The 12,382-nt window shown below is 45.8% G+C and overlaps 1 protein-coding gene across 1 annotated transcript in view; it reads left to right on the forward strand.

Annotated features, from left to right (window-relative positions):
• Nucleotides 1-637: 637 nt before the first annotated feature.
• Nucleotides 638-12,382, forward strand: part of JMJD4 (jumonji domain containing 4) — a 322,213-nt gene continuing 310,468 nt past the window's right edge. The window contains exon 1 of the mRNA XM_083186687.1: nt 638-647. The gene's annotated coding sequence lies outside the window, so the exon portion shown is untranslated. The remainder of the gene's footprint in view (nt 648-12,382) is intronic.

Genomic DNA, 12,382 nt, shown 5'->3' on the forward strand with positions numbered 1-12,382 from the left:
GGATTAGACTGGGCATGCACAGTCTAATTCCAGGCAGCGTTTGAGCATCGCTCAGACGCTACCCGGCTTCTCCCATAACCAGCTTGCGGCCTGCGCAGCATGACGAGGTCAGAGGTCATGCTGCGCAGGGCACAGCTGCACAGCCCACCTCAGCCGTCTGCCCAGCCAGCCGGCTCCCAGCCACCCCGACTACCAACACGGCGGCAACCCAGCCTGCAGCCCTCCCTCCCGAATCCCGGGATTGAAAAAATGCCCCGGGATTGGCATCCCTAGTGAGAAGTAAGACCACGTGGCAGGAATGGACCAATCCCAAGAAGCTCAAAATAAAAAATGAAATGATTTCAGGTGAGTCCATCTGCTTATCAGTATTGCAGCCAATCAGCTGCCGTCTCTTATAACACTCAGCCAATAGCAATGTGAAGAACTTTCATACAGTAAGAGGACTCCCCAATGTCACTAGAGGTTATAAGCAGCCAGCAAGATCAGATGGTGACTTGGTATCAGTGACAGCTTTTACCTATGGGCTGCAGCCTCCCCAGGTAAAATCCGCCACTGTGTGAAGCCAGATGCAGCCTGTGAGACTGCACTGGCTTCACTGTGACTGGCAGTGACTTCCTATTGGAAGTACGGCCTGCCAGTCTCCCAAGGCAGTCTCATTGGGAAGTGTTCCCTCCCTCCAGGATGCCTCTGGGACCGTGAATATGCATCTATGGTCTGCTACCGAAGCTACTGCGCATGCATCAGTCCCGCAACAGGGGGCAGGATCAACAGCAGGGACCAAGCAGCAGTGGCGGGGATGCGCGGGGACCAGCAGCAGCAGAGCCGGCCCTAGCCTAAATGACGCCCTAGGCAAGATTTTGGCTGGTGCCCCCTAGCACCGCCACTAGTTCCGCCTCTGACCCTGCTCCCCTTTCCCAGCACCATCAACCCTCATCATAGCAGTCATCATTTTGGTGCTTCTCCCCGCAATATTTTAAATAGAAACAGTGCACACATTGGGTGCGCAGCCCAAACAGGGGTGTGTTCTTGCTGGGAAGGGGCATGGCCACCCAATAGTACCCCAATTCAAATTATGCCACACAGTAGTGCAACTTTATTCACATTATATCATGCAATGGTGTCCCTTATTCACATTACATCACACAGTAGTACCACTTTATCTTATATACATTACTCCTCACATTATTCACATTATACTCTTAGAAAAAAATCTTGAGAAAATATTGTATTTTAAGCACCTCCATGGTCACACTGCAACCCAGCACAAAGCAGTGTGTGCTGGGCAGAGGAGAAGAGCTGCTGCTGTCACTTAAGGGGAGGGGGCCCGGGGCCCCCAATGGGCCCTTCCATCAGACTTTGGCCTGGGTAATTTGTACCCCCTACCCCTTTCTCTCGGCACCCCCTGATAATACCACACAATAATGCCCCTTACACATAACACACATTATTAATGTCCTTATAACCATAATGCCCCTTACACATTATGCCAACCTTTATTAATGCCCTTCATACACATAATGACACACATAATGCCCCTTACACATATGTTTTATATTATTAATGCCCTTATACACATGACACACATAATGCCCATTACACATATGTTGTACATTATTAATGCCCTTATACACATGACACACATAGTGCCCATTACACATATGTTGCACATTATTAATGCCCTTATACACATGACACACATGATGCCCATTACACATATGTCGCACATTATTAATGCCCTTATACACATGACACACATAATGTATGTTACACATATGCCGCACATTATTAATGCATTTATACATGACACACATAATGCCCCTTACACATATGCCGAACACTATTGCACAACCAACCTACCCACAGACAGCACTCACACAGCCGCTAACACTGTGACCTCTGCCTCTGCTTGGATACAGATGTTTCCTCATACATCTTGACTCAATAAGCCATGCAGCTCCTGGTCAGTTCTGCATTGTTATGACCAGGACACACAAGGAGCTTCCGATGATTAAAATTATATGTGGCATGCCGATATTCTGTGTGCGACTGTGGCTGTACCTGCATACAGAATGCTATGTTACAGTGATTTCCATGAATACACTATTTCATATGCAGATACAGCCTCACTCACACACAGAATATAGGCATGCTGCATATCATTTTAATCAGCAGAATCTGCTGATGCCCCTAGGCATTCCAAATGCCCTAGGCAATTGCCTAGTTTGCCTATGCCTAAGGCCGGCTCTGAGCAGCAGTGACCGCAGGAGGGGGCGGCATCGCGGCAGCCCACCCTCCTTCAGAGAGGTAAGAGCTGCCACTGCTTGGTACCTAAACATAATGTGAATTTGATGGCCAATAAGTCAGTGTAGAAATAATTAATATTGACCTTAATATGTGTCCTCTTTACACGTTGATTACAGGAAATCATACCATAAATAATTGTGCATTGGTTTTCATTTTTTAAAGACTCAGAACAAGTAAGGTTCCTTTGTAATTACACGTGCAGATATTTGATACTCTGGACAGAAAGTGTAAGGGCGCCTCCTATTGGGGAAAGTGTGTAGAGCAGCATAGTCTGATTACTGGGCCTCTCCAGTCTCAGGACTTCTAACAGTGAAATAACTTTATACAGAGAGATATTTCCTTCTTATAGATAACAGCAGGTTGTTACTGTTATCCCTGATGGTTATGTAGAAATGTGTTATATATGCTGCATACTTAAATTTCGCTGACCTTTTTCAGAAGTTCTTTTTAACATAAACTTTATAGAATTTGTATATACTGTCATTTGGCATAAGTGTGTATTAGGAAAACACAAAAGAATCCCTCGCTTAATGACTACTTAACTGTAACAAATTATTTTGCTCATCACCATATTCTTAATATCACTGAAAAATATTTTATATTCATAGTACTAGTTTTATACAGGTGCACAGTACAGATTACCTAGTTCTGTGTGCTGGGTGTAATTGTCAGTACTAGTGTTATACAGGTGCACAGTACAGATTACCTAGTTCTGTGTGCTGGGTGTAATTCTCAGTACTAGTGTTATACAGGTGCACAGTACAGATTACCTAGGAGGTTATTCTGGTTGGTGCGGCCCGTTCCGAATTCTTTCGGAACTGACCGAACGCCACGCTGTGCGGACATTGTAAGAACAAACGCCCACAAGTCCTCCGCATTCGGACGGACTCACTCTCTAAGAAGAGGGTGTGTTTTCGGACTACATCGAAACCGTACGTGTGCGGTGGCCACACAAAGATTCTGCACGGTCTTACAGCGTCAGAACGGACGGGAAGCTGCCCGTACGCACCGATGCGGGGTATGTCCGCAAAACTCACAACTGTTATCTGAACTCATACATCTGACACATGACACACTTATGCAATTAGCCAACCTCATAAAAAATGGATTGTTTTTAATTGTCATCAATTATTTCCTAATTGATACTTAAACACATTACTACCACTTTACATTAACCCTTACATCATGTGAAGTGCTATTCATTCATTGTTACCCCTTTACCTATGTTCTATGTATGCATATTATATAATAATTGCACGTCAAATGCAATCTGCATTATGCAGATGTAATATGCAATATGCAAAGGTTATCTTTGTGTATTTAGTAATGGTCTATTTAGGCAGCAATGCTTCCAATTGTAGCAATGAAAAGAGTGTAATTAATGAGTGATGAGTAGAGGAGTGGATTGTATTGTGTTCAGCTGACAGTGTTTCAGGTGCGGGCATACTAATTGGGCGAACCGAATGCCTAGCACAAGAACAAGTGGTGTCCGCAAAGTGAAACTTGCTTATGAAGACCGCATATTTCATGCGTGTTGGTTCATTTGCAGTCAGTGTGCTGTCCGAATGCACGCCTACCAAAGTTCGTGCACTCCCTCGTGTACGCCCATATTTACGCCCAGTTTTTCCCACTATGAAACCACGCCCTTGTGTAAGTCCGAATGACGCCCATATTACGCCCATATTTCCCGATTCAATTCGGTGGACATTTCTGGACGGTATTAGTGAGAACGAGACCATGCGTGGCACATGTGCATAGTGTTGCCTACGCATGCGCAGATGGCTAAAAAGCGCACTCCGAAAGAATGCGGAACGGACCACATTGACCAGAATAAGGCCCCTAGTTCTGTATGCTGGTGTGTAATTCTCAGTACTAGTCGTATACAGGTGCACAGTACAGATGACCTAGTTCTGTATGCTGGGTGTAATTCTCAGTACTAGTCTTATACAGGTGCACAGTACAGATAACCTAGTTCTGTATGCTGGGTGTAATTCTCAGTACTAGTATTATACAGGTGCACAGTACAGATTACCTAGTTCTGTATGCTGGGTGTAATTCTCAGTACTAGTATTATACAGGTGCACAGTACAGATTACCTAGTTCTGTATGCTGGGTATTATTCTCAGTACTAGTATTATACAGGTGCACAGTACAGATTACTTAGTTCTGTATGCTGGGGGTAATTCTCAGTACTAGTGTTATACAGATGCACAGTACAGATGACCTAGCTCTGTATGCTGGGTGTAATTCTCAGTACTAGTCTTATACAGTTGCACGGTACAGATTACCTAGTTCTGTATGCTGGGTGTAATTCTCAGTACAAGTCTTATACAGGTGCACAGTACAGATGACCTAGTTCTGTATGCTGGGTGTAATTCTCAGTACTACTCTTATACAGGTGCACGGTACAGATTACCTAGATCTGTATGCTGGGTGTAATTCTCAGTACTAGTCCTATACAGGTGCACAGTACAGATGACCTAGTTCTGTATGCTAGGTGTAATTCTCAGTCCTAGTATTATACAGGTGCAGAGTACAGATGACCTAGTTCTGTATGCTAGGTGTAATTCTCAGTCCTAGTATTATACAGGCGCAGAGTACAGATGACCTAGTTCTGTATGCTGGTTGTAATTCTCAGAACTAGTATTATACAGGTGCACAGTACAGATTACCTAGCTCTGTATGCTGGGTGTAATTATCAGTACTAGTCTTATACAGGTGCACAGTACAGATGACCTAGTTCTGTATGCTGGGTGTAATTCTCAGTACTAGTCATATACAGCTGCACAGTGCAGATTACCTAGTTCTGTATGCTGGGTGTAATTCTCAGTACTAGTATTATACAGGTGCACAGTACAGATTACCTAGTACTGTATGCTGGGTGTAATTCTCACTACTAGTGTTACAGGTGCACAGTACAGATTACCTAGTTCTGTATGCTGGGTGTAATTCTCAGTACTAGTCTTATACAGGTGCATAGTACAGATTACCTAGTTCTGTATGCTGGGTGTAATATTTAGTACTAGTATTATACACATGCACAGTACAGATGACCAAGTACTGTATGCTGGGTGTAATTCTCAGTACTAGTGTTATACAGATGCACAGTACAGATGACCTAGTTCTGTATGCTGGGTGTAATTCTCACTACTAGTCATATAGGGGGAAATTTACTATAAAAAATTTGTGAAAAAAAAACCAGCGTGCGGTGTCCCCCCCCCCCCCCCCCCCCCCCACAGCCGTAACCAGCACCGGGCTGAAAGAGCCGGGGCCGGTAATAAAATATCAGGAAACCCGACAAATAGGGGTTCCCCGATTTATTAAAATTTCCCAAAATACGGGGGACAAAATGACTAGGGTTCCCCCGTATTTTAAGAACTAGACCCAGGCCAAACCAGCCAGCAGGGTAATGTCACAGCCGGGGGACACTTATTATATAAGGTCCCGCGGCCAAAACATTTATCCCTACTGACCAGTCAGCCTGGCCAGGGGCCCTGCGGTAGTGGGGACCCCCCCCCCAATAAAGGGCCCCCCCCCCCCTCCAGGACTTACCTGACCAGGCTGAAGCCTGGTGCTGTCCCCGGTGGCTCTGTGCGGTGGCCACCGGGCTGATTCAGTGTAAAAAAATAGAATAAAAACTATTGTCTTTTACTGTGGAACTATGAGTCCCAGCAATCCTCCCCCGCAAGCTGGGACTTGGAGAACCACAAGTCCTAGCCTGCGGGGCATTAAAGGGCCCGCTGGCACTTGTAGTTCCACAGTAATAAAAATAGTCAAATAAACACACACTGACACACAATAAAAATAAAACTATAATACATCCAAAGCCCATAAATACTGATACTTACCTGTCTCGAGCCCGTAGGTAGGTCCCTGGGTCTTGGTCCGGTGTCCTGCTCCTGGTCCATGTCGGCGTTCGGCTCCATGACGACGTCCAGGTCAATGTCGGCGCCGTCTGTGTCGGCGTCCGGTCCGGGTCCGAAGAAATCCATGGGGGACCTGTGGAAGGAAATCCCACAGGTCCTCCTGCGAAGATCTGTCATCTTGACCCGCCGTAGTCCTGGTCTTCTGGCACATGCCGGCGATTCCGGCAGCTCCCCGCATCGGACTGTGGAGAGGCGCAGAGATCTTTCATCTTCCGCGCCTCTCCACTGAATGATTCTATGGACCGCCTAGCGGCCAATCAGGAGCCGACTTTCTCAGAAATCTAACCTTGTTATATTTGAATTTTGCGGACAAATGTATATGCTTATGGTTTGAATGTAGTGGTGTAGGGCAGTGTTGCACGTCTCTAAACTGTGAAAGACAGAGATGCTACACGCTACTACAGTGAAGACTTTGTAGCGCATTCAGGTTGTCCTTGTCCCATGTCGACCTAGACACCTGTCGACCTTGAGCCATGTCAACCTAGACACCTGTCGACCTTCCACACGCTACTACAGTGGAGACTTGGTAGCATGTCCAGGTTGCAACAGACGAGATACAGACGCCGGTCCTAACAGGGACAATCGCTTTCGCCCATATAGGCACCAAATAATAAATGTAACCCTGATACATATTACATGAGGGGTTAAAAAAAGATACAGAAATACTCACATGGGACATAAGCTGTATAATAAATAACGGACAATGAATAAAGAATGTGATAATTAAATCAAGAATTTATTCTATGCCTGAAATATATATAGTAATTATGCAATAATTATGACTAATACGTTAATCAATGATTTAGAAAGGCTTATACATAATTGATTGTTTATAAATTAACTGTAGATATAACTACCAACCAAAATATATGCAGTATACAAACCAGTTTGATAAAATATAGCAAGAAAAACTTGGCAGGAAATTCTCTAATAAAATATCACATGGAACAATAAAGGTGGATTACTGTAAGGATCTCCCTACAGATGGAGTATAGCAGGTGGATTACTGTAAGGATCTACCTACAGATGGAGTATAGCAGGTGGAAGGGAACAGAGTCAATTTAACTGCTATAAGTGAGAATTGACTTTAAGCCAAAGAAAGGAAACAGAATCTAAAAAATAAGATCAACTGTAACAATCACTCTAAAGCAGAGGAGTCCAAACTTTTTTCGACAAGGGCCAGTTTTGGTGAGGTGAAAATGTGTGGGGGCCGACCATTCATCCTGAAATTCTTTGAATCATTAATCACATCAGAAAGGTCCCCCACTCTGCCCCCATTCACTTTATGTCCCCCAGCCTGCCCCTTCACTTTATATTCCCTAGACTGTCCCCCCTTCTCTGTTTTTTCTCTAGCCTGCCCCCATTCACTCTATGTCCCCCACTCTGCCCCCTTCACTGTATATTCCCCTGCCTGACCATCTTTCTCTGTATGTCCCCCAGACTTCTCCTCCTTCACTGTATGCCCACAATTCACTGTATGTTCCCCACTCTGCACCCATTCACTCTGTCCCCCAGCCTGTCCCCCCTTCTCTTAATGTCCATCACTGCCTCCATTCACTGTATGTCTTAAATCCTGACCCTCCATTCACTGTATGCCCCAAAGCCTGACCCTCCTTCACTGTATGTCCCCCAATCTGCCCCCATTCACTGTTTGATTCCCATTTACTGTATGACTCCCATTAACTATATGACTCCATTCACTCTGTCCCACAGCCTGCCCCCCTTCTCTGAATGTCCATCACTGCCTCCATTCACTGTATGTCCCCCAGCCTGACCCTCCTTCACTGTATGTCCCCCACTCTGCCACCAGTGACTGTATGTCCCCCTGCCTGCCCCTTCCCTTCTCTGTATGTTTCCCAGCCCCTTGTTTGAGCAAGAGGACAGAGAGGCAAAGCAGAAACTTCAAGAGATGCTTGGGCTCCTGCTGCCGCCCTCCTCCACTCTGCATGTTACAGGAGCAAGCTTCCCCCTTGCTGCACCCCCTCCCCACACACTGCTGTCACTGTGATTGCAGAGGAGGGTGATATACAATTGCAGCTGCAGGGGTTGGATGCATACTCACCCGAAAGACGCCATCTCACTGTGGCGGCTTGCACAGACTCCTCACTGCTGCAGACAACAAGGTAAAGGCACACTTGCCAGGGACACACCTTTAGGCAGAAAGATCAGCTAATGATCGAAACGCGTTGGGACTGACTACAAGGAAGTGAGGACCCGATACTCTTTACTTAGAACGGCGCCCACGATTTTGATCGTGGGCATCGTTAGTAAAAAATCTCGGGCATCTCGGGCATTGAATGCACTAAAAAATCGGGTGCGATGCGACCGACGAGATGCCCGCGATTTCCCATAGGGAACAATGTTAAATGTCTCAATTGACCCAATTTTCCTGTTCAATGCCTCAATTGACCCGATTTTTCCATAGGAAACAATGTTAAATGGGCCACAGAGGCCAAATAGGCACCCTGAAGTGTATAATGGCCACCCGAATTGTTAACGCCACCCCACGATCAACGTCAACCCGAAGCGTGGCGAGCGCAGCGAGCCCGCGAGGGGCCGCGGTACGCGTCCTACGACCTTTTCATACCCCCACTATCCACGTCGGCGTGGAGTTGAGAATAGAAAGTGTGGCGAGCCCGAAGCGTGGCGAGCGCAGCGAGCCCCGCGAGGGGACGCGGACAGCTGTGAAGCCCGCGAGGGGACGCGTATACCTGTGAAGGTGTCCGCGTCCCCTCGCGGGGCTCGCTGCGCTCACCACACTTCGGGCTCGGTGGCTCGCTGCGCTCGCCACACTTTCTATTCTCAACTCCACGCCGACGTGGATAGTGGGGGTATGAAAAGGTCGTAGGACGCGTACCGCCGCCCCTCGCGGGCTCGCTGCGCTCGCCACGCTTCGGGTTGACGTTGATCGTGGGGTGGCGTTAACAATTCGGGTGGCCATTATACACTTCAGGGTGCCTATTTGGCCTCTGTGGCCCATTTAACATTGTTTCCTATGGAAAAATTGGGTCAATTGAGGCATTGAACAGGAAAATCGGGTCAATTGAGACATTTAACATTGTTCCCTATGGGAAATCTCGGGCATCTCGTCTGTCGCATCGCACCCGATTTTTTAGTGCATTCAATGCCCAAGATGGCCATGATGGGCGCCCTTCTAAGTAAAGAGTACCGAGGACCCTTATCTTATTGGAGGAGGGAGGCACAGCCGTACACAGACGGGGCCCCGTTTTTTCTGTACTTTCCATCTACACAGACGCTGGACTCCCATAACCCTTAAAGATGAGTAACTCACTTTCCTCTTTTACCCACATTGTATAACTCACTAAAATAAAGTCATTCATTTATCTTAGTGATTGTGTCACCTGATGTTTTTGGAACGGATACCACATTCATATCTTCTTTGATATGCCTGATTCTCACGACATTATTGTGAGTAACCTGTAAGGGGGGATCCCCGAATCCATATATCGATTCTATATCTGATGGTCCTCTTGTAGTCCATCAAACTAATACTATATAAACAGTATTAAACGAGGTTTGCTGCACCTCTATTGTCTTTTCTCCCCCATGCACTAGTCTCCGAAGAGAAGAGACTACGGAGGAGAACCAACCAAAATAAGGAGAGTAATATCCATTCACAGCGCTTTTATTATTGGTGTGAGAATCCTTTTTCTCTGTACTTATGTTCGGGGGGCTGGTGTAACTCTCCTTTTCCCATCACCTAAAATTTAAGCTGCTCCTAAAGCGCAGACGTTTGCTCACCCACTTCCATACGTATTCCATACAGTATCCAGTGTATAAAAATACCAATTGCCCAGACTCCTGTACTTACTCCAATGCACTGCGGTGTGGGAGGCTTTGAATTACAATTGGAAACCCCCCTCTAAAAAATCCTGCGTTTGCCACTGAACCTGTATTTTGATTTTTAGGTCTTGCTTCATTGGACATTACGTTTAGATAGCAAAATATATTGAGTTTTGGAAGCAGCTCGGCTGAAGAATTTACTGCCATGGTCTGTACTTTTTCTGCTCATAGTACATACTAAAATAAACAGTTTCTCATGGTAGCAGTGGACACATTATTGCTGGTTTCCATCACAGACTCAACCTTTTGATGCATCTATTTTGCTTTTGGCAGATTTTACTAAGAGGGGGAAATTAGTGACAACCCCAGACTGGAATCATAGGGTGAGATTTAATAGGATGAGAGATTCAGAAAGTGAGAGATTTGGGAAGAAATCTCCAGTTTTTTTTAAAGCGGCAATCATTTACACTGCAAAACCAGTTTGATTTTGACGTGTAAATGATTGCCGCTTTAAAAAAACTGGAGATTTCTTCCCAAATCTCTCACTTTCTGAATATCTCATCCTATTAAATCTCACCATTAGAGATACTTAACAGGACACATTGGACACAGTCATAATAACAATAATAATTTCAAAGAAAATGCCACAAAGAATCCCGTTGAAATCATATCCTGTATGGTAATACCACACTAAAGGTCATAAATAATAAGGTATCCGATAGGTCAATAGGTCAGTAGGCAATAATTTGACCACTATCGGTCGATAGGCAATATGTCGACATGATCTATGTTGGCATTGACAAAATGTCGACACAAGCAAAAAGTAGGAAAATATTAAAACCTGATTTTCGGGATCCTCCCGGGAACTCCGGGTATGGTCTTGCATGAATATGGTTCGGGATCTAGCGCCTTAGCTGGGGTAGGATTGTTATTTACAGTTTCTTATCTACTGTAGCTCAGCATTTTCCACTGGGCTTTACAATTGAAAGCAGCAGTGATTAAACAAACTGGGTAATAACAGACCAACATAGAGGTAGGAGGGCCCTGCTCGCAAGCTTACAATCTATCTTGTAAGTGCTGACTCTTGTACTGGAATCCTTCCTGGGGCAGTCGACCAGACACTGCCACATCTAACAGATGGGGCATTAGGGTAGTCAGAATGGGTGCCGGATGACAAAGCTACAGTTGTGATACGACGGTCAGTATACCAACATTGGGATCCTAACTGTAAAATGCCAAACAAATAGCGAGCCACCTAGTCCACAAGGGACTCTGTTGTACTCACTACTCTGTCGGAATACCGGCAGTCGGGATTCCGATGAGCGTATACTGACCGTTGGGCCAGTATACCACACCCAGGGCCGGCTCTACCATTAGGCAGCTTTAGGCATTTGCTTAGGGCGCTGGGATCTGGGGGGCGCCACCAAGTCTGCAAATCAAAAAATCAAGGATGTCTATGAGAATCCTTGTTGTACTTAATGCAGGTTGCGACTGTGGAACGTCGAAGACCTCACCTCCATACTTTCCCTTGAGACATACTTCCCTACATTGCTGCCCCCCCTCCTTGTACTCTGTTGTGGGTGGCAAAGGGGAGGGTGCAGATGGCCTCTAGGACAAGCAGGATACTTGCCCACCTTCCCGTTTTTTTTTTTTTTTTTTTTTTTGGGGGGGGGGGGGGGGGTGGAAGGTTGAAGTTTTGCCTAGGGTGTTGAGAAGCCTTACACCGGCCCTGACCACACCCGTGAGTATGGGAAGATCGTTCTGGTTATCTGCAGCCCCTGTGCATAAACAGGTGATGAGCAGCAAAGTAAAGGCCCCTTATACTACGCCGACGTATCGCCTGCAGCCTCGTATTTGAAACCAAACGCTGCCCTGCAGCTGTCAGACTTTCCACGTTTATTCTCATCACACCAAACCTTCATCAGTGGATGTATAATAAAATAAAAAGGAAAATAAATACTTGGCCATAGTGTTTCGCAGGGACCAATCACGACTGCACTACTACGGGGGATGGATGCGACAGATAAGCGCGGAGAACGGCGCACTACGGCGTCCAGCATGCATGGGCCAATAGATTCATTCTTACACACATTGTAATACTAGTTACAGCTTTAACAGCAGAACCGCTCTCCCCGTCTAACATTCTCCGCTCGCTAATGATTAGACTGAAGGGTTTTAAATACGTCTCCTTCTTGAATTGTTCCAGATGGATGGATAAATCCTAAAATGATCATTTCAGCGGCATTGTTTTCACAGTGGTTTTCGCATAAGTAGCAATTGAGCTTTAAAGACCTTCACATTTTGGAAAAATAGTTGTGGGATTTTGTATGACGCGCATTTTAGGCGCG

Source organism: Crinia signifera, chromosome 5, assembly GCF_055691185.1.
Source record: "Crinia signifera chromosome 5, ASM5569118v1, whole genome shotgun sequence".
NCBI lineage: Eukaryota > Metazoa > Chordata > Amphibia > Anura > Myobatrachidae > Crinia > Crinia signifera.